This window comes from Anomaloglossus baeobatrachus, chromosome 3 (assembly GCF_048569485.1).
Source record: "Anomaloglossus baeobatrachus isolate aAnoBae1 chromosome 3, aAnoBae1.hap1, whole genome shotgun sequence".
Lineage (NCBI taxonomy): Eukaryota > Metazoa > Chordata > Amphibia > Anura > Aromobatidae > Anomaloglossus > Anomaloglossus baeobatrachus.
This window is the reverse complement of record NC_134355.1, coordinates 631,215,343-631,238,933: the sequence shown is the minus strand read 5'-3', so window position 1 is coordinate 631,238,933 and position 23,591 is coordinate 631,215,343.

The following is a 23,591-nucleotide window of genomic DNA, read 5'->3' as shown; positions in this document are numbered from 1 at the left end:
GGAAACAAGGGTTTTGTGTCTGGCTTGGATGTACCTAACCGGGGTGTAGGGTGTGGTGGTGTAATTACTTGTGACCCCTGGCTTGTCCAGGGCGTCACATTCCCCCTTAGCAAAATGCAGACCGTCCGCGGGCTGCCCGTCCAACACCGGTTTTATTTTTCTTTTAACTGTAGAAAAGATATAAAAAAGATAACGATAACACACAATACATTTATAATAACTTCTTCCCACATCGGGAGGTACTCTTACTTAAACGGTTTCAAACGGTTTCAAATGGTTACGGCTTCCGCTCTCTCCCACCCAAGCAACCTGGCCCTGATGCTGCCCCTAGCAAACAGGCAGCACCCCTTGACCCCAGTCCTGCACAAGCTGCCCGAGCGGATTCTGTCCCTTTCAGGGGACCCACGTCCATGGGGAATCCCTGAAACCCCCAGAGGATTGCCACCGGTTCCGGTGGTGGCTGGGCCCCAGCCTGCTCCACTGCGGGCCCTTCCTCCAATCTGCCTCTCCGGAGGCGGCAAAGGTGGAAGCTGCAACAAAACATTATTTACATTCCACTAACGTTTGTGGTTGCCCTGCAAGTTCTTGGGCCTGTTCATAAAGAGTCCTTTTTGCAACTTTTTTAACGGTCCCCACGGGGACAACGGTGCCGGCAACGACCGGTTTCAATCAGCAGTAAATCAGGTGAAACTTCGGTTAATCATTCTTATCATTTTTGCAAAAACTTTCAAACTTTCACACTTTACAACACACACAGGTGGTCCCAACGGGGACAGTGACAATGGCATTCCGCTGCCCTTACTCTGACTCTTCGGTGTCTGCTGGGGGAGAGGGTGCGGCGGACACCCGGGCTTCCTGGCTGCCCCTCAGCTTGGCATCCAGCGCAAACCACCCCCTCTCCCCACAGTGCCGGGTGTACTGCACCAGGTTGCCCGGCATCAGGTTACGGCCTGGGTGCTCCTCCGGCAGGTGGGCATTAACATCCCGTCGGGCTATGAATACTTCGGCCTCCAGGCCCGGTTCATATATGAAACCATAGCCCCGGCGGACATCAAACCGCCTCACCTGCCCTTCATACAGGGGGCCCCGGACACGGAAGGTCGCTTGTCTCAGGCTTTCCTCCTCCCGGATTGCACGGGCCACAAACTCCGCCTTCTTCCTCTCCCTCTCCTCGATTTCTGGTCCCAACGATACCGGCTCCCTATCCCAGTACGGCGCTGCTGCGAGCTCCGGCACACGGGTCGGGCCCCGCGAGACCTTTTGGACACTGCCCACTGCTGGTGAACTGGGCAGAAGGTCCCGCGGTGACGTGGCCTTGGTCGCCGCCTTGCAGCGGCAACCCGGCGCTACCTCGTCTGAGGCGTGGGGGATGGGCACAGGGGCTTTCCGCTGCTGGGCCTTCTTAACGGAGCGGTCCATCGGCTCCGGCTCGGGGGATCTCTCGGGGGATGCCTCCGGTTCAGGCTTCGGGGCTTTCCACGGTAGCACCTCCGGTCGGCTACGGGCTCCGGCTGCAGGTCGGCCCGCCTGGGCGGGCATGTGGGGTATCGCTACCGGTTGCGGTGGTAGTGGGCCTAGTGACAGGGTCATGGCAGCCGGGACGGGTGGCAAGGGAGGCAGCAGGGTGAGAGGGTTTAGACCGGGTCCCGCAGCTGCAATGACCGGCCCACTAAGGGCATCGGGGCATCGGGGCGTGGGTCACTCACCCTCCCTTCCGCAGCTTCCTCCTCGCATCTCCGCACGGTCGCTATGAACTCCGTCATGTCGGTCTCCCACTCCTCCAAGAGGAGCCTCTGATAGAGCTGCGCGGTCCGGATCTCCACCCACGCCGCTGTTCCAGGCGCGGGGGCTACGGTGCTTCGGGACGGCATAAACATCTTGCTGGCGGCCTCTCCCAGGAATAAGATGGACGCAGGGTCCTGGCGTCCCTGCTTTTATAGCCGCGCTCACATGCGACCAGCCGCCATTTCGTCCCCCTTAGCCTCTCTTCGGCCCCTCCTCTCTTGGGGCGGGGTTTTGGCCTTCGCGCCTCCACTACTCGAGGAGACGCTCGAGCAGGAACTTTTCGCGCCAAAGATGGCGGCTTCTGAAATTTTTCGGCCGGACACCTCCAGCGGTAACAAAGCGCACCTCTACCCAACGGCAGAGCGGTAGGATCCTGTTCGTGACGCCAAGTTGTCGCGGGCGGAGGAGGGGACGCTGCGCTTTCCCTACTGCTTGGGTCTGGCCGCGGCTGCTGCGGCTGCCGCTGCTCGGTGGTGGCTCGAGCGGTGTGCCGGATCCCGGGGACTCGAGCGGCGTTCCTCGCCCGTGAGTGAAAAGGGGGTTGATTGTGGGGGTTTATTGTCCATGAAGCCACCCACGGTTGTGGTGATTTTGGTGACACCACCGCTGCTCTGTGATGGGGATCCCGGGAGCGGTGACAAGGAGCAGCTGAGTTGTTAGTTCTCCCCTCCGTGGGTAGGGGTTGGTTGTCCCGGGGCCCAGTGATGGGGTAAGGATGGGTGATGGCAGGCGGGTTGCGGGGCCTGGTGAGGTGCAGGGTCGCGGGTGCAGCGCTGTGCCGCACGGCACGGTGGTACTCACTCAGCCTGAGACGATGACACAGTTCACGGTAAAACACACGGCTGGAAAGACGGGTCCCACGGACGGCTGCTGTTGCTTTTCCCCGGCAGGTTAACGGTGACTGTCCTTTCCCTGCACCTAGTCCTGCTGTTGGTTCCAATGGGTTCCCACCGGTAACCCGCTCCCCGGCTTGGATATGGGCCGGAGGAGCCCCTTTTTGCCCGCAGGCGCTGGCCCTGAGAAACTGATGCCTTGGCGGTGGCGGTGTCTCTCTCACTCGGTTGGACTGTTGCCTTCAATCGGGACTTAGTTGTTTGGAAACCCAGGAGGTCCCCTTCACTGACGGATTCGACAAATTCACGGCGACTCCAAGCCTTGCCGGGGTCCGAAAAGCCCCTGCCAATGGTGCTGGCTTCTCCTTGTGTACCGGTCCGGTACCGCCGGGCCACCGCCCGTCCACGGTCCTTACGGCAACTCCAATAGGCCACTCCTGCAGACGGTCACCGCCGTCTGCCAACCTTGCTGTCTCTGTCCGGGCCACACACCCGGACGCTGTCAGATAGTTGCTCTACTACCACTTTGCTCCTCACACTTTCACTGTCCAAACTCATCTGCTCACTCCTTCACTTCTCTAGCTTAACTGAACTTCCTTTTCCTGCCTCCAGGACTGTGAACTCCTCAGTGGGCTGGACCAACTGCCTGGCCCACCCCCCCTGGTGTGATCATCAGCCCCTGGAGGAAGGCAACAAGAGTTATGTGTCTGGCTTGGATGTACCTAACCGGGGTGTAGGGTGTGGTGGTGTAATTACCTGTGACCCCTGGCTTGTCCAGGGCGTCACAGAACCATATCTCAGGAACGGAGGGGCACAGGAACAAAAGAAAAATCACGCTGAATTCAGGAATACAATGTGTGCCGCCCCCATGCTGCTCGGATCCGGATCGCAGTATGGCTCGATGGACTCTACCGGACTCAGGGGTCACGCGGACACTTTGAATAAAAGGGGGATGTATTTGTACGGGTGTTGTTGAAAACTGTCTGTGACGCCACCCACGGTGCGTGGTGAGATGTAGCACCACCGCTGCTGCTGTGGGGCTCCCGGGGGCGATGGGCTGGCAGCTGGATGTTAACTCCTCCGTGGGCTGGCATGGATGCCCCGGGGCCCAATGTCTTTGTGCAGGGGATGATAACGGCAGGGGCCGGTGCACCCGGTCAGGCCGGGAATGTTACTCACAGTTGAATCAATCACACAAGTCCTTTGATAAACCAAGGTGACGGTGGTCGGCTGCCGCAGACAGGTATATCTGATCCCACACCCGGGCTGTTGGTCAATGCTCCTTTTCTCTGCACTTTGTGTTTTCTTATGGAGACTTCCTGGTATGTAATGCAGGAGTCCGCTCCTGGTCCTTTGGTTGGGAGCCATGCCTGTCAGACGCTGACTCCTGGGATCTACTGGGCCCTGGTGGATGCCCTATCCCTCTCTGTGGGTGGATGTCTGCTTTTTGGGACTTAGGTTGGAACAGGACCTGGAATCCTGCCCTCAATCGGTTAATTAGCTAGGCTGTCGGTGCCGGTCCTGGCTTCAGGGTCCGAGTACCCCCTTGTGTGCACGGTTTCCGGGTCGGTTCTCTGGTGTCGGTAACGGCGGGCTACAACCCTGCCCCGGTCCACTTCGGATAGGCCAAGCCGTCTTCCTGTCTCCTGCTGGCGCTGACCACAGTCTGCTACCTAGCCAAGTGTCAGGGCTCCGACCCTGACACCTGTCAGCTTCTCCTCCTCAGTCTAACTCCACTCAAAACTGTTCTGGCTGTTTTCCCGCCCCGGGCTCTCCAGACCCCTAGGTAGGCGTTTCCTTTCCGCCTGGTCCTGCCCACTGGTGTGTCCTTCCCTGAGGGGGTGACTAGGATTTTGTCGGCTGGTTTAACCCTGTGTGGGAGCGGTGTTATGCGGGGGCCTATTCTGTGTGACTACCTGGTTTTGCCAGGGCGTCACAAATGTCCTTTACACCAATTTAAAAAGTGACATATTTATGGCAAGTGACTGGTCCTTTTTAGAAAATAATTCACAGGACCCTGGTCAGGTGGCCATGTTGCTACTCCACAGCAGCACTGATAACTTCCTACTACCAGCTGGAATCATTAACACCTTTTCTAATTAGTAGTTTCCCACTATGAGCAGACTACATCATGATGTGCTTCAATCCAAGGCAGCATGAAGTTCTGATGCCTACTGATCCGAAGAGGAAGAAGTTTGAAGTGCTGTGGTCCAGCTGCTATATAGTAAGCATGTGGCAACTGGACCAGATTCTTGTGAAATGTTTTACTCAACTGTACTATCTGCTTCTTAGCAGCCATATTTATTGCCCCTTGCAGCAAAATTAAAGCAAGTTTACAAGTAGTCTTGATTAAAAATATAATAGAATAAAAACTAAAACTGCATCCCCAAATAGAACATAGAAAGTGTGAACAGGTGTCAGCTACTAAAACTATACAAAAAACAAAATAACACAGCAGCACTCTTTAATTGCTAATATATACGCAAACATAGAATACTAGAAGGTGGCCCGATTCTAACGCATCGGGTATTCTGGAATTTATTGTGTTGTTACTGTATGATTTTTGTTATATATAAAAATATATATATATATATAAATATAGATGCCGCATGCAATATGTAGGTTGCACGATGAACCCCCTTAAAACCAGAATCCGCAAACATCTTTCAGATGCTAGCAATTTGCCAATGGTTGGTGCATCAGTAGTATCCTGACATTTTTCAAAAAAACACAATGGGGATTTACGCGGTTTCTCTTTTATGGGCATAGAGCATGTAAAAAAACCATTGAGAGGGGGAGATTTTCATAAAAAACTGCTTGCAAGAGAGAGTAGGTGGATATTTGAGCTGGGGACTCGCATGCCACAGGGCTTTAATAATCGCATGGATATCATTATGCACTATTGATACATTGTTGCATTATATGTTGCTGGCTATTACTACTGTGTTTTGCTTTTGTATCACTTAAAAAATAATTTTATGGTCAGGTTATTGGATTTTCTGATTGTATTTTTCTCCAAAATGCTGAATCCTTTCCTTATAACTCTTATGCATGCTGTATATTGATTAATATGCGGATAGCTTACATGTTTGATCTCTTTTCTAGCTCATGTTTTTAAATCTCTCACACATGTGTATAATTGCCCTGATGGGAGTGAAATGTATATAAGGTTCTATGTTTGGAAAGCAGATCAGATTCTGGACCGTGAAGAAGGCGGATTTTACCGCTGAAACGCGTAGTCCTATCTGCGCTATTTTCCTGCGATAATGCTGTTCTGAATTGCTTGGACCATTATATTTTAATGAATCTATGAATAAAAGGAAGAAAAATGTTTTTAACAGCATCCTGGATTGTTCACGTTATTGCTGGACTCTGCCTTGTTGTTGTCCACATATATATATATAGATGTTGTCTGTAGTTGCCAAGTGTTTGTGTAGGGCGCTGTAAATGTTCTGGGTGTGGGGGTGTGTGAGAGCGGTGTTGTTTGTGTGTTGTGTTGTGTTGTTTGTGGAGCGCTGTGTGTCTGCAGTATTGTGTGTGTGTGTGGTGCTGTATGTGTTGCACGGTTTGTGTGTGTTTGTGTTTTGGGGTGAGGTATGTTTTGTGCAGTGTGTGTGTGTTGGAGGAGTAGTCCTGGAGGGAGAGGAGTATAATAGGACAGTGATGGCGAACCTATGGCACGCGTGCCACACTGGGCACGCAGAGCCCTTTGTGTTGGCACGCGCGCTGTTGCCACACTGAGCCACGTTGAACTGCCGATATGATCGCGTCGGCAGCTCAACGTGGTGTTTAACAGAGGAGACATCTTTCCTGCCTCTGACACTCCTCCTCTCCTGGGCCGCAGGCTTGTTGCCTAGGAGACGGAGGAGCGTCACTCAGTAGGCGGCGCCGGTGTCTTGTGGCCGCGCGGTGGAGCTGCTGCTAGAAGGTGAGTTTTTGGGGGTTTTTTTATTTTTAAGCTGTGTGCGGCTGTGCCAAGGTGTGGGGACAGTGCCAGCACGGGGGACACATGGGGAGCACAGGGCATGGAGAGCACGGGGTATATAAACAGAGCACGGGGCATGGAGAGCACGTGGTATATATGGAGAGCACGGGGCATGGAGAGCACGGGGTATATAAACAGAGCACAGGGCATGGAGAGCACGGGGTATATATGGAGAGCACGGGGTATATAAACAGAGCACGGGGCATGGAGAGCACGTGGTATATATGGAGAGCACGGGGCATGGAGAGCACGGGGTATATAAACAGAGCACAGGGCATGGAGAGCACGGGGTATATATGGAGAGCACGGGGCATGGAGAGCACGGGGCATATAAACAGAGCACGGGGTATATATGGAGAGCACGGGGCATGGAGAGCACGGGGTATATATGGAGAGCACGGGGTATGGAGAGCACGGGGTATATATGGAGAGCACGGGGTATATATGGAGAGCACGGGGTATATATGGAGAGCACGAGGCATGGAGAGCACGGGGTATATATGGAGAGCACGGGGTATATATGGAGAGCACGGGGTATATAAACAGAGCACGGGGTATATATGGAGAGCACGGGGTATATAAACAGAGCACGGGGCACGGAGAGCACGGGGCATATATGGAGAGCACGGGGCATATATGGAGAGCACGGGGTATATATGGAGAGCACGGGGTATATATGGAGAGCACGGGGTATATATGGAGAGCACGGGGTATATATGGAGAGCACGGGGTATATATGGAGAGCACAGGGCATGGAGAGCACGGGGTATGGAGAGCACAGGGTATATATGGAGAGCACGGGGTATATATGGAGAGCACGGGGCATATAAACAGAGCACGGGGCATGGAGAGCGCGGGGTATATATGGAGAGAACGGGGCATATAAACAGAGCACGGGGCATGGAGAGCACGGGGCATGGAGAGCACGGGGTATATATGGAGAGCACGGGGTATATATGGAGAGCACGGGGTATATATGGAGAGCACGGGGCATATATGGAGAGCACGGGGCATGGAGAGCACGGGGCATGGAGAGCACGGGGTATATATGGAGAGCACTGGGTATATAAACAGAGCATGGGGCATAGAGAGCACGGGGTATGGAGAGCACGGGGTATATATGGAGAGCACGGGGTATATATGGAGAGCACGGGGCATGGAGAGCACGGGGTATGGAGAGCACGGGGTATATATGGAGATCACGGGGCATGGAGAGCACGGGGCATATAAACAGAGCACGGGGCATGGAGAGCACGGGGTATAACAACAGAGCACGGGGCATGGAGAGCACGGGGTATATATGGAGAGCACGGGGTATATATGGAGAGCACGGGGTATATATGGAGAGCACGGGGCATGGAGAGCACGGGGCATGGATAGCACGGGGCATGGATAGCACGGGGCATGGAGAGCACGGGGCATGGAGAGCACGGGGCATGGAGAGCACGGGGTATATATGGAGAACACGGGGCATGGAGAGCACGGGGCATGGAGAGCACGGGGGAAACATGGGAGCACGGGGCATAGAAACAGAGCACGGGGCATAGAAACAGAGCACGGGGCATAGAAACAGAGCACGGGGCATAGAAACAGAGCACGGGGCAAACGGACAGAGCACGGGGCAAACGGACAGAGCACGGGGCAAACGGACAGAGCACGGGGCAAACGGACAGAGCACGGGGCAAACGGACAGAGCACGGGGCAAACAGACAGAGCACGGAGCAAACAGACAGAGCACGGAGCAAACATGGAGAGCACGGGGCAAACATGGTGTCACAAACCACCGGGGGGTCACTCAGAAATCCCCCGCGCTGGCTACCAGTACGTCACAATCGGGGGGTAACAAGTGGGGGTCACCCCTCCTTTATACCTCCCGACCGACAGACAGAGCACGTGACGCGCTCTCTAGCGCCCCTCTTATAGTCAGGCCAATTATGGAATTGCCCAACAATAAGCAAGGAGGCCGCTATACTACTTATGCCGATTATTGAAGGGTCCCCGGTGAGAGTAGGGTATATATTCCCCCGACCTCCGCGGGCGGAATATATAAAACCTCCCCGAATCTCACTGGCCTCCCCACAATAATCCTTGGCACAACTCGCTGCCACCAACCGCTTCACGGTAACTATTAGCCGAACACACAGACGTGGGATTCAAGATCGAGATAACAGAACAGCCCAAGATTAATTATATAATTTAATCAGCCTAAAGCACACTAGAAACTACAATATATACAATAGGGAATCTACAGAATATACATATGTCAGAGTACAGTTACAATCAAAGCATGGGTTACAAACAGGCATACACAGTTCCAGCAGTTACCTTGTTGCGTCTGGCCACAGGGGGGCGCTGTACCCAGGTTTCTAGGATCCTTCCCACAGATGTTTCCTACACGTGCCCCCAGCGAAAAGAACACTGGAAAATGGCCGAAGTAGGGTTATCAACCTGGGCAAATCCAGGTCCCCTCCTACCTTAGTGACCTCAGAGGGAGCACTGCTCCACCCCTGGCTTGAGTTATGGACAATCCACAACATGGAATATGGGCCATAACTTTGCCTGGGAGCGTCGTAGGCGGACGCCAATGCTCTCATTGTGACAGTTATGAATTTAGCTACAGAACGAGGGGACTCATGACCTGTCTGCCAGTTCCCCATTGGCTGATATCACGCCTGGGGCATTTCCCAATGTCCTGCTCCCATAAAAAGGGTGTGCCGGCATCGTCCGCATGCGGAGACACCATTTTTATGGTTGCCATATTTATCGGAAATATGGCTTGCGAGATATGAACCATTTTTTACTGGAGTCGTTCTGTCTGGCTATTTCCATAGCCTTGCTAACTAGCTAGCAGCCCCCACTACAGGGTCACGGCAGGGAGTCATCCTGTGTCCATTGTCCCCAAGCCACCTAATTTCCATATCACAGGACATGGCCATGGAGGTGTAAGTGGAACACTGAGAACAAGAAGGGAGGGGGCACTGCCAGGGAGTGATGAGGGATTATGACTGGAGTCATAATTCATCTTCATATCCCGGGATTTGCCTCACACATGGCTGCAAGGATGGGAGAAACGTGCAAAGATGGAGAGAAACGTGCAAAGATGGGGGAAACATGGCTGCAAGGATGGGGGAAACATGACTGCAGGGATGGGGGGAAACATGACTGCAAGGATGGGGGTAAACATGACTGCAAGGATGGGGGTAAACATGACTGCAAGGATGGGGGGAAACATGACTGCAGGGATGGGGGTAAACATGACTGCAAGGATGGGGGGGAAACATGACTGCAAGGATGGGGGAAACATGACTGCAAGGATGGGGGAAACATGCAAGGATGGGGGAAACATTCAAGGATGGGGTACATTTAGCAGGAAGGGGAACATGCCAGGAAAGGGTACATTTACCAGTATGGGGGATACATTTACCAGAATGGGGGGAAACATGAAAGGATGAGGGAAAACATGCCAGGATAAGGGGAACATGAACATGCCAGGATGAGGAACATTTAGCAGGAAGGGTGACATTTATCAGGATGGGGTACATTTACCAGGAAAGGGGACATTTACCAGTATAAGGGAACATGCCTGGATGAGGTACATTTACCAGGATGGGGTCATTTGACAGCATGGGGGAACATGCCAGGATGGGATACATTTACAATGATGGGGTACATTTACCAGGATGGGGTACATTTACCAGGAATGGGGCCATGATGTGGGCAAATATACCAGAATGTAAGAAATATATATCAGGATGGGGGACATGTTTACCAGGAAGTGGCCAGGAAGGGGGACATAACTACACAATGAAGGGGGAGGGTAGCAACTCGTACGTCTTTATGGGATTTCAAGATGTTCAGACTTTGAAATGTAGATGTGCAGTACAGGGTGACATCTGATTGCGTTCCATGCTAAAATCTCTGTCTAATCTGCTGCAATTTTTTCCAGAAAGATCAATCCAACTGCTGTGTCTGGAAAGGGCAGGGGCTCAGCTTCAATGTGTGGTAAGCATGAGCATGAAGCCCCCTGCTGAGGAGAAGACTGCAAAGGTAAGATTACAATCAGTTATTTACATAATAGGATTGGTTGGCACTTCGGGAAAAAAAATGGATTTAGGGCTACAGTTTGGGCACTCGGCCTGTAAAAGGTTCGCCATGACTGTAATAGGAGGAGTAGTCCTGGGGGGAGAAAAGGATAATAGGAGGAATAGTCCTGGGGAGAGAGGAGTATAATAGGAGGAGTAGTTCTGGGGGAAGAGGAGTATAATAGGAGGAGTAGTCCTGGGGGGAGAGGAGTATAATAGGAGGAGTAGTCCTGGGGGGAGAGGAGTATAATAGGAGCAGTAGTCCTGGGGGGAGAGGAGTATAATAGGAGGAGTAGTCCTGGGGGAGAGGAGTCTAATAGGAGGATTATTCCTGGGGGGAGAGGAGTCTAATAGGAGGAGTATTCCTGGGGGGAGAGGAGTCTAATAGGAGGAGTATTCCTGGGGGGGAGAAGAATAATAGGAGGAGTAGTCCTGGGGGGAGAGGAGGATAATAGGAGGAGTAGTCCTGGGGAGAAAGGAGGATAATAGGAGGAGTAGTCCTGGGGGGAGAGCAGGATAATAGGAGGAGTAGTCCTGGGGAGAAAGGAGGATAATAGGAGGAATAGTCCTGGGGGGAGAGTAGGATAATAGGAGGAGTAGTCCTGGGGGGAGAGGAGGATAATAGGAGGAGTAGTCCTGGGGGTGAGGAGGATAATAGGAGGAGTAGTCCTGGGGGTGAGGAGTCTAATAGGAGGAGTAGTCCTGGGGGGAGAGGAGTCTAATAGGAGGAGTATTCCTGGAGGGAGAGGAGGATAATAGGAGGAGTAGTCCTGGGGGTGAGGAGTCTAATAGGAGGAGTAGTCCTGGGGAGAAAGGAGGATAATAGGAGGAGTAGTCCTGGGATGAGAGGAGTATAATAGAAGTAGTCATGGGTGGAGAGGAGTCTAATAGGAGGAGTATTCCTGGAGGGAGAGGAGGATAATAGGAGGAGTAGTCCTGGGGGGAGAGGAGTATAATAGAAGTAGTCCTGGGTGGAGAGGAGTATAATAGGAGGAGTAGTCCTGTGGGGAGAGCAGGAAAATAGGAGGAGTAGTCCTGGGAAGAAAGGAGGATAATAGGAGGAGTAGTCCTGGGGGGAGAGGAGTATAATAGGTGGAGTAGTCCTGGGGGGAGAGGAGGATAATACAGTCAGGGCCAGAAATATTTGGACAGTGACACAAGTTTTGTTATTTTAGTTGTTTACAAAAACATGTTCAGAAATACAATTATATATATAATATGGGCTGAAAGTGCACACTCCCAGCTGCAATATGAGAGTTTTCACATCCAAATCGGAGAAAGGGTTTAGGAATCATAGCTCTGTAATGCATAGCCTCCTCTTTTTCAAGGGACCAGAAGTAATTGGACAAGGGACTCTAAGGGCTGCAATTAACTCTGAAGGTGTCTCCCTCGTTAACCTGTAATCAATGAAGTAGTTAAAAGGTCTGGGGTTGATTACAGGTGTGTGGTTTTGCATTTGGAAGCTGTTGCTGTGACCAGACAACATGCGGTCTAAGGAACTCTCAATTGAGGTGAAGCAAAACATCCTGAGGCTGAAAAAAAAGAAAAAATCCATCAGAGAGATAGCAGACATGCTTGGAGTAGCAAAATCAACAGTCGGGTACATTCTGAGAAAAAAGGAATTGACTGGTGAGCTTGGGAACTCAAAAAGGCCTGGGCGTCCACGGATGACAACAGTGGTGGATGATCGCTGCATACTTTCTTTGGTGAAGAAGAACCCGTTCACAACATCAACTGAAGTCCAGAACACTCTCAGTGAAGTAGGTGTATCTGTCTCTAAGTCAACAGTAAAGAGAAGACTCCATGAAAGTAAATACAAAGGGTTCACATCTAGATGCAAACCATTCATCAATTCCAAAAATAGACAGGCCAGAGTTAAATTTGCTGAAAAACACCTCATGAAGCCAGCTCAGTCCTGGAAAAGTATTCTATGGACAGATGAGACAAAGATCAACCTGTACCAGAATGATGGGAAGAAAAAAGTTTGGAGAAGAAAGGGAACGGCACATGATCCAAGGCACACCACATCCTCTGTAAAACATGGTGGAGGCAACGTGATGGCATGGGCATGCATGGCTTTCAATGGCACTGGGTCACTTGTGTTTATTGATGACATAACAGCAGACAAGAGTAGCCGGATGAATTCTGAAGTGTACCGGGATATACTTTCAGCCCAGATTCAGCCAAATGCCGCAAAGTTGATCGGACGGCGCTTCATAGTACAGATGGACAATGACCCCAAGTATACAGCCAAAGCTACCCAGGAGTTCATGAGTGCAAAAAAGTGGAACATTCTGCAATGGCCAAGTCAATCACCAGATCTTAACCCAAATGAGCATGCATTTCACTTGCTCAAATCCAGACTTAAGACGGAAAGACCCACAAACAAGCAAGACCTGAAGGCTGCGGCTGTAAAGGCCTGGCAAAGCATTAAGAAGGAGGAAACCCAGCGTTTGGTGATGTCCATGGGTTCCAGACTTAAGGCAGGGATTGCCTCCAAAGGATTTGCAACAAAATATTGAAAATAAAAATATTTTGTTTGGGTTTGGTTTATTTGTCCAATTACTTTTGACCTCCTAAAATGTGGAGTGTTTGTAAAGAAATGTGTACAATTCCTACAATTTCTATCAGATATTTTTGTTCAAACCTTCAAATTAAACGTTACAATCTGCACTTGAATTCTGTTGTAGAGGTTTCATTTCAAATCCAATGTGGTGGCATGCAGAGCCCAACTCGCGAAAATTGTGTCACTGTCCAAATATTTCTGGACCTAACTGTAAGAGGAGTAGTCCTGGGGGCAGAGGAGTATAATGGGAGGAGTAGTCCTGGGGGAGAGGAGTATAATAGGAGGAGTAGTCCTGGGGAGAGGAGTATAATAGGGGGAGTAGTCCTGGGGGGAGAGGAGTATAATGGGAGGAGTAGTCCTGGAGGTGAGGAGTATAATAGGAGGAATAGTCCTAGAGGTGAGGAGGATAATAGGAGGAGTAGACCTGGGGGAAGAGGAGGATAATAGGAGGAGTAGTCCTGGAGTGAAAGGAGGATAATAGGAGAAGTAGCTCTGGAGGTGAGGAGTATAATAGGAGGAGTAGTCCTTGGGGAGAGAGGAGGATAATAGAAGTAGTCCTGGGGAAGGGGAGTATAATAGGAGGAGTAGTCCTGGAGGAGAGGTGTCTGATAGGTGGAGTAGTCCTGGGAGGAGGTGTATAGGTGCCCAATGTGTGTGGAGGCGTGGCCGAGCGTGTGGGGGCGTGGCCGAGGGGGCAGAGTGTGGGGGCGTGGCCGAGGGGACAGAGTGTAAGGGGTGTGGCCGAGCATGGGGGCATTGCTGAGTGGGGAGGCGTGGCCGAGCGTGGGGGCGTGGCCGAGCGGGGCAAAGTGTGGGGGGCATGGCCAAGCGGGGCAGAGTGTGGGGGCGTGGCCGAGGGGGCAGAGTGTGGGGGGCGTGGCCGAGCAGGGCAGAGTGTGGGGGCATGGCCGAGCATGGGGGCGTGGCAGCATGTGGGGGGCGAGGCCGAGGGGGCAGTGTGTGGGGGGAGTGGCCGAGCGGGGCAGAGGCCGAGCGGGGGGCGTGGCCGAGAGGGGCGTGGTCGAGTGTGGGGGGCGTGGCCGAGGGGGCAACTATGCAAAGCGGTTTCCATAGTTACCTGATGTGTATCATTGTTATCAGCGTATGGGTGCCGGGAGTCGGGGTATGCTAGTAAGCATGGTACACATCAGGTAAGTATTCAAAGAGACAGTGCTGGGTCACTTGTTGGACTCCTGCTGTGCAGCACGCATCAGCGTGTGACAGCGGGAGACCAACGATCTGAATGGGCAGGGAGCCGGCATACGCTGGTAACCATGCTACACAATATTATCCGATGTGTACCATGGTTACCAGCGTACCCCGCCCCCCCACACGCACGGGAGCCCACACCAGCGTACGCCGGCAACCCCAGCAATGCGAGGGTATGTGTCTGCTGGGTTGCCGGCGTACGCTGGTGTGGGCTCCCGGGGGTACAGCACTCACCTGGGAGTCGGGGCTCCGTGTCGGTTCGGGGAGTGCGTGCGGGGGGCGGGGCCAGAGCAAGCGTGCAATGCATGAGGGGGGCGGGGCGTGGCCGAGTTGCCAATGCGTGCAGGGGGCCGGGGCGACAGGCCAACCCGTGTGGGAGGCGGAGCCTGGGCAAGCTGCCAATCCATGTGGGGGGCGGAGCCGAGGCGAGCGGCCAATGAGACGCTTGTCACGGTATTGACAGAATTTTGGAGCAAGACAGACAGACAGACAGACAGAATAAGGCAATTATATATATAGATATGAAATTTAAACTGCATTAACCGCTTCACGACTGGCCGATTTTGTGCTTTCTGTTTTTTGTTTTCGCCTTTCTTCCGAGAGACGTTACTTTTTATTTTTCAGTCAATATAGTCATGTGAGGGCTCGTTTTTTTGTGGAACGAGCTGTACTTTTAAATTAAACCATGAGTTCTACCATATAGTGTACTAGAAAACAGCAAATAAATTCCAAATGCGGAAAAATTGCAAAAAAATGTGATAGCACTATTGTTTTTGGGATATTTTATTCACTGTGTTCACTATATGGTAAAACTGATCTGTCAGTGTGATGCCTCAGGTCGATGCGAGTTTGTAGACACCAAAAATGAATAGGTTTACTTTTATCTAAGGGGTTAAAAAAAATCAGAATATTGTACAAAAAAAGTGACATACGTTTTACGCCATATTCAGTAACCTGTAGCATTCTCAATTTTCGGGCTCTATGGCTCAGTGATGGCTTATTTTATGTGTCTCAGGCTGACGTTTTTAACAGTATGACTTTTGCGTACATGCAACGTTTTGATCGCCTGTTATTGCATTTAGCACAAAATTTGTGGTGACCAAAAAACTTAATTTTGCCGTTTGGAATTGTTTTCCCGCTACACTGATCAGATGAATTGATTTCATTATTTTGAGAGATCGGGCATTTCTGAACGCAGTGATACCAAATGTGTGTATATTTTTTATTTTTTTAACCCTTTAATTTTCAATGGGGCAAAAGGGGGGTGATTTGAACTTTTAGGTTTTTTTATTTTTTTAAATTTTTAAAACTTTTTTTTATACTTTCTTTTTATTTTACTAGGTCCTCTAGGGGGCTATATGGATCTGCTGTCTGATTGCTCTTCCATATCTGCTGATCACAGCTACACAGCTGTGATCAGCAGATATGTTCATTTCCTGTCTCACCCAGCGTTCGGCCAGGTGAAACAGTGAGTTATGTGAGCAACAGGAGTCATCACATGATCCTGTGCTACCATGACAACCACCGGAAGTCACATGATGACGTCACGTGACTTCCGGTATCGGGCGATTTACTGCGATCGCGATTATGATAGCGCTGTCACTTATTGACAGCGCCATTTAAAGGGTTAAAGGGCATAAGCGGATAATGATTCCGCTCATACCTAGCAGGCACTCAGCTGTATAAATCAGCTGAGATGTGCGCCGATCTTCCTCTGCTGCTGGTAGCAGCAGCGGGAGATTAACACTATGACCATTAGAACATAATTTTACCGCCCGCTGTCGTTAAGGGGTTAATGCTATATGGAATATACTTAGAGAACTGAAGGTACTTAGAGCAAATTGGCCAATTCATATGTGCCCATCAACCACGACAAAGTGACCTTTCTTTCATGGGACTGTATCCTAATTTCATTCCTCTCCTAAACGAAAAGTCTACAAATATATGGGTAGGATCTGAAATAATTAAAATCACCCTGGGGCTGATGAGCAGAGAGCACAATCAGAATAAGAGGCTGTTTACACCTCCAATATATACTACAAAAAAAACTAAAAACTGCATTTCCACATAGAACATAGCAAGTGTGAACAGATGTCAGCTACTATAACTACACAAAACACAACCAAAAAATGCATCAGTACTCTAAGTGTTAAGATATATAAAAACATAGAATATGTGGAAGTTAAATTGCATTAATGCTATATGGAATATACTTACAAAAGTACTTAGCACATATATTGGCCAATTCATGTGAGCCCATAAACTGTGGCAAGGTGACTTTTCTTTGATGGGACCACATCCTAATTTCAAGCCTCTCCTGGACTAAAAGTCTACAAATATATGTGTAGGATCTGAAATAATTAAAACCATCCTGGGGCTGAGCAGAGAGCACAGTTAGAATAGGAGGCTCTCTATACCTCCAATACATACTAAAAAAAACCCCTAAAAACTGCATTTCCAAATAGAACATAGCAAGTGTGAACAGCTGTCAGATTCTTGTGAAACGTTTTGCTCAATTGTACAACCTTTATATATTGTTCCTTGCAGCAAAATAAAGCAAGTTTGCAAATCTTAATTAAAATGAAAATGAAAACATGGAATATATGAAATTTTAAACTGCATTAACGTTATATGGAATATACTTAGAAAAGTAATTAGGGCATAAATTGGCCAATTCATGTGTGCCCATCAACCGCGGCAAGGTGACCTTTCTTTGATTGGACTGTATTCTAATTTCATGCCTCTCCTGGACTAAAAGTCTACAAATATATGGGTAGGATCTGAAATAATTAAAGCCATCCTGGGGCTGATGAGCATAGAGCATAGTCAGAACAGGAGGCTGTCTATACCTCCAATACAGTATATAATAAAAAAAAAACCTAAAATCTGCATTTCCAAATAGAATATAGCAAGTTTGAACAGGTGCCAGCTGTCAGATTCTTGTGTAACGTTTTGCTCAATTGTACTACCTTTATATACCGGTATATTGTTCCTTGCAGCAAAATAAAGCAAGTTTGCAAATAATCTTAATTAAAATTTGCTTCTGAATTACAGCTTGGTCAGGTGGAAACTTATATTTTGTAAAGTTAGCCCTCCAACAGTTCACAATGAGATTCTTGTGGGTGTTAAAATTATGATAGTTGGTGCAGTATATTGTGCATATATAGCCATTTACTCTCTTCTATTAATCATTTGACAATTTTTTTTCACTCCACAACCCAGAGAAAAACAATTCCCTAGTTGAGCTACCAGATATTTTTTTCTTATCCACATCCCCTTTAAGAATTTAAGACGTGTGGCCTTTTTTTATAATTTCAGGCAGACGTGATATACAGTAGAGTCTCTACCTCCCTACTTAATCCCACAACAAATTAATTATGTAGGTCTGCTGATATACTAGTCTATGGGCAGCACTTCAAAGCTAAATTGTGCCTAAAATGACGGATTATTAAAATATACGTATAGGGCTTCCTAATTACAAGATTGAATACTTGAATAAATGACTAAACAGCGAAAAAGCTTATTCTAAAATTTATGAGCACTGGTAAATGCCATCAATAAACCATTTAGAAGTAGTTATTTGCTGATACAAAATTCTTTCACATTTAACAGATGGCTGCAAGCTCGGCCAAATAATGAAGTGTTTCTAAAGGATTGTAGGCCTTGGGTTCCTGTGCTAATTATGATTTTATCACGTTGCAGTTGAACATTAGACCAGTAATGAAGTAATGTGAATCGAATGCAAGATGCTTGCTTTATAAATGATCTGAAAGGGATTGTAATCACAGGGATTAAAATGCTAAAGGCAGGAAAAGTCTTGAGAACAAGAGAAAAGCAGGAACATGGCACCACCAACCAAAGAGGCAGAACCAAGGTGGTACCAGCAACACAGCAGGAAGTATGTAATACAGTTGCGGGGATGGAGTGAGGCTGTGGGTGTCGCGGGCGGGGAGGAGGGTGTCAGCACATCGCGCTCACCCCTTCTGCTCGGGTCCGGCAGCTGCTCAGTGGTGGCTCGAGCGGTGGGCCGGATCCCGGGGTTTCTCGAGCGACACTCCTCGCCCGTGAGTGAAAAGGGGGGTTGTTGGGTGTGGGGATTGTTATAGTTCGTGACGCCACCCACGGTTGTGGTGATTTCACCACCGCTGCTCAATATGGGGATCCCGGGGATGGTGATGTGGAGCAGCCAGTTGTTGTGTCGCCCCTCCGTGGGTAGGGGTTGGTGATCCCGGGGCCCAGTGGGGTGCAGGGGCGCAGGGGCAACGCTGTGCCTTGTGGCACTGAGGTACTCACTCAGCCAGTAAACACGACACAGTTCTCGGTAAACAAACGGCTGGTTGGACGGGTCCCTCGGACGGTTCACGGTGCTGCGGTTCCCTGCAGTTAGCGGTTACGGTCTCTTCCCTGCACCTTTGAAATGTCTGTTTGGTAGCGGTGGATTCCCACCGGTTACCCGCTCCCCGACTGCAATCTGTGCCGGAGGAGCTCCACACTTTGCCCGCAGGCGCCGGCCCTGGGAAACTGGTGCCTTGGCGGTGGCGGTGTTTCCCCGTTGTGGTTGGACCTTTGCCATCAATCAGGACTTGCTTGTTGGGAGATCTGCGTCCCCTTCACTAACGGATTTAGCAATTTACAGGGACTCCAAGCCTTGCTGGGATCCGAAAGCCCCTGCTCTGGTGCTGACTGCCCTTTGTATACTGCTCCAGACCCCCGGATACACACAGCCTCCGTGGCCCTTCCAGCAACCTCCAGACAGTCCCACTGCAGATCTTCACCACCGTCTGCTGACCTTGCTGACTCCGTCTGGGCACACAGCCACAGACTAACTTCAGGCTTTCTTTCTTTACTTTCACTTAGCTGTTTACTCTAACCCTGTCTAGACTACTCCTTCACTCTTGCCCTGCCTGGGCTCGACTCTCTGTTGTTACTCCTTCCACTTCCTCCTCCTGGACTCAACTGCCTGGTTTCTTCCTGCCTCCAGAGCTGTGATCTCCTTGGTGGGCGGAGCCAACCGCCTGGCCCACCCCCTGGTGTGCATCATCAACCTCTGGAGGAAGGCAACAAGGATTTTTGGGTTAGCTGGTGTACTTGCAGGGAATGTGGGGTGTGTGTGTGTTGTTATCTGTGTCCCCTGGCTTGCCCAGGGCGACACATGGGGATCTTCTGCTACTGCTCAGCAGTCCTCCTTCGCTGGCCCGCGCCCTGGTGACCTCCACAGAGCAAGGGGAAAGGGATTGGTGGTGGTGCTTCTGGTGGGGTGTGTGGTCTTTGCATGTGCAAGTCATACCAGCACTTAGGCCCTCATGCAGACCAGGATTTTCCTGCCGAGGATTCACAGACACAGTTTCTGGTTTCTTTTTCAACAGTCTTTTACTAACAGTTACTTGCAGTATTTCTGTCCCATCATCACTGTGGGCACAACACTTGAACATATTCGATATGGTACATTTGACTTCTGAACACACTTTTACTGCAAACTGCTTCATGGTTGCTGGTACTACTACTGTTGTTTGCTCACCCTCATCCTCAGTGTTTGACACCATGGTTCCACTTAATAAAGTCATAAAGTCCCACAAACCTTCTGGTCTCATCCCACCCATAGGGATCCATTCTGTACAATGGTGATCATCAGCTATTGGGCACAGTTCATCTACTTCTAATGATTCCTTGCCAATCTGTTTGTCGTGGGCGGAGGAGGGGACGCTGCGCTCTCCCACTGCTCGGGTCCGGCCGCTGCTGCTGCTGCGGCTACTGCTCGGTGGTGGCTCGAGTGGTGGGCCAGATCCCGGGGACTCGAGCGGCGTTCCTCGCCCGTGAGTGAATAGGGGTTTTGATTGTGGGGATTTGATATTGTCCGTGACGCCACCCACGGTTGTGGTGAAGTTGTGACACCACCGCTGCTCTGGACGGGGATCCCGGGAGCGGTGACAGGGAGCAGCTTTGATGTTAGTTTTCCCCTCCGTGGGTAGGGGGGTTGGTTGTCCTGGGGCCCGGTGATGGGGTAGGGATGGATGGCAGGTGGGTTACGGGGCCTGGTGAGGTGCAGGGTCACGGGGGCAGCGCTGTGCCGTACGGCACGGTGGTACTCACTCAGCCAATGATGAGGACACAGTTCTCGGTAAAACACACGGCTGGATGGACAGGTCCCACAGACGGCTGCGGTGTTGTTTCTCCCGGCAGGTTGATGGTGACTGCCTTTCCCTGCACCTATGTACTGTAAACGGTTCCAATGGGTTCCCACCGGTAACCCGCTCCCCAGCTTGGATATGGGCTGGAGGAGCCCCTTTTGCCCGCAGGCTCTGGCCCTGGGAACTTTAGCCTTGGCGGTGACTGTGTTTCCCTCTCTCGGTTGGACAATTGCCTTCTGTCGGGACTTGGCTGCTGGGAAACCCAGGAGGTTCCCTTCGCTGACAGATTTGGCAAATTCACGGCGACTCCTAGCCTTGCCGGGGTCCGTAAGCCCCTGCCAGATGGTGCTGGCTTCTCTTTGCGTACCGGTCCGGTACCGCCGGGCCACCGCCCGTCCACGGTCCTTACGGTAAACTCCGATAGGCCACTCCTGCAGACGTTCACCACCGTCTGCCAACCTTGCTGATCCATCCGGGCCACACACCCGGACCAACTTCAGGCTGCTTAACTGCCACTTTCCTCCTTCCACTTTTACTTCCAACACTAATCTCTCTCCACTTCTCAACTCATCTCAAAACTGATCTGCCTGCTTTTCCCGCCTCCAGGACTGTGGACTCATCGGTGGGCGGGGCCAACCGCCTGGCCCACCCCCTGGTGTGGACATCAGCCCCTGGAGGAAGACAACAAGGGTTTTGTGTCTGACTTTGGTGTGCCTGACCGGGAGTGTGGGGTGTGTTGGTGTTGTTCTCTGTAGCCCCTGGCTTGTCCAGGGCGCCACATTCCCCCTTAGTTAAATGCAGACCGTCCGCGGGCTGCCCGTCCATCACCGGTTTTATTTTTATAAACTGAAAAATATGAACAACGGTAAACACATTACAAATATAATAACATCTTCCCACATTGGGAGGTACTCTTACTTTAACGTTGCAAACGGTTACGGCTTCCGCTCTCTCCCACCCAAGCAACCTGGCCCTGATGCTGCCCCTAAGCAAACAGGCAGCACCCCTTGACCCCAGTCCAGCACAAGTTGCCCGAGCGGGTTCTGTCCTTTTCAGGGGACCCACGTCCATGGGGAAACCCTGAAACCCCCAGAGGGTCGCCACCGGTTCCGGTGGTGGCTGGGCCCCAGCCTGCTCCACTGCGGGCCCTTCCTCCAATCTGCCTCTCCGAAGGCGGTAACGGTGAAAGCCATGAAACATTTTTATTTACATGCCACAAGTTTGTGGTTGCCCTGTTAGTTCTCGGGCTTGTCCGTAGTAGTTTCTACGCATAATTTGAAAAAGGGGGTCCCAACGGGGACCAGTTGCCGGCAACGACCGGTGCAAATCAAGGCTTCAATCAGGTGACTTTCTTCTGCTAATTGGCTTATCATTCATAAAACTTTTATAACGGTACTTTTAACACATACAGACACAATCCCCCCTTTTAAAGAGTAGTTTCCCTGTACCTAAGTGGGGGTCTACCTAGGTTAGGACGAGTGGACCTCCGGGGTCCGGTATTACTGGGGGCAGGCAGTGGGACAGAGGGAGCAATCAGTTCCTCTTCCCTGCTATCGTGTGGGGCAGGCGGAGGCATAGGGTAGCTGGGTACAGGTTCATCCCTGGGCACTGGCTCATGGTTGACCACTTCCATTACTTCCTCATCCACAGGTTGTGGGAACAGTATCACTGGAAGAATCACCGCGCCATTCTGCGTAGGCCAGTCTGCTGGAAAATCACCCATCACGGTGTGGATTACCTCTTTTGCCTTTTCCGCCGGTCTAGGAACCGGAACTTCAGCCGCTGCCCTCAATGCTGGTGGGCACCTCTTCAGATGGTCCCGGGAAACCGTGGCCAAAGTGCCCCCTTGGTCACGACTGATCTGGTAGGCCTTCCCATCTTCCCATCCTGTGGGCTGTTCGACATATGGGGTCTGCTCCCATTGATCATCCAGCTTGTGGGTCCTCCTCTTTCGCTTCAGCACTACATCTCCAGGCTGGAAAGGGCCAGCAGACGCCTTCTGGTTGAAGCGCTGCTCCTGTTGTTCTTGACTCCGACTCAAGTTCTTCTCAACATACTCCTGAATTTGTCGATACTGCACCCTCCGCCGATTGTCCCATTCAGCTGTCGAAGGGAGTGCTTCTGGGGCTTCCAATCCCATGTCCAGATCCACCGGTAATCGGCTGGGGCGTGCCCTCATCAGGTATGCTGGGGTGCATTTCGTTGAACTGGAAGGGATATTGTTGTACATATCGACCAAGTCAGGTAGCTTCTCCAGCCACAGGTTCGGCTCTTCTAGCGGCAAGGGAGGAGGCCCAGGACCAGGTGGTTCATCTTTTCACACGTGCCGTTGGTTTGGGCATGGTAAGGTGTGGTCCGGATTTTCTTGCAGCCGTACAACTGACAGAATTCATGGAATACCTCCGCTTCAAAGGCCGGGCCTTGGTCAGTAAGCACCTTCTCCGGGTATCCATGTGGTCGGCAGAAATAAGCCTGGAACGCTCTAGCGGCGGTACGGCCAGTTAGGTCTTTGACTGGGACAACCACCATGAACCTTGAATAGTGGTCTACAATGGTTAGAGCGTAGGTGTACCCACTTCGGCTGGGGGTGAGCTTTACATGGTCCAGGGCAACCAGCTCCAGCAGTTGATGTGTAACGATCGGGTGTAGGGGCGCCTTCTGGCTGGCCTCATCCTTCCTTCTCAGCGTGCAAGGGCCACACTCTCGGCACCAGGCCTCTACAGATTCCCGCATTCCACTCCAATAGAACCGCTCTCTCAACAGCATCTCTAGTTTCTTCCATCCGAAGTGTCCAGCACCATCATGCTATGCTTGCAGGACGGTGGGCACGTTAGCTTGAGGAATCACCAACTGGCGGATCTTCTCGTGGGTCTTCGGGTTAATCAACTCACGGAACAACTTCCCCTGGTGCAGATACAGCCGGGTCCGTTCCCACCACAGGCGTTGGGCTTCAGCTGGGGCGGCAGGGTCTATCCCAGCAGTGCCCTGCTCCACCAAGATCTT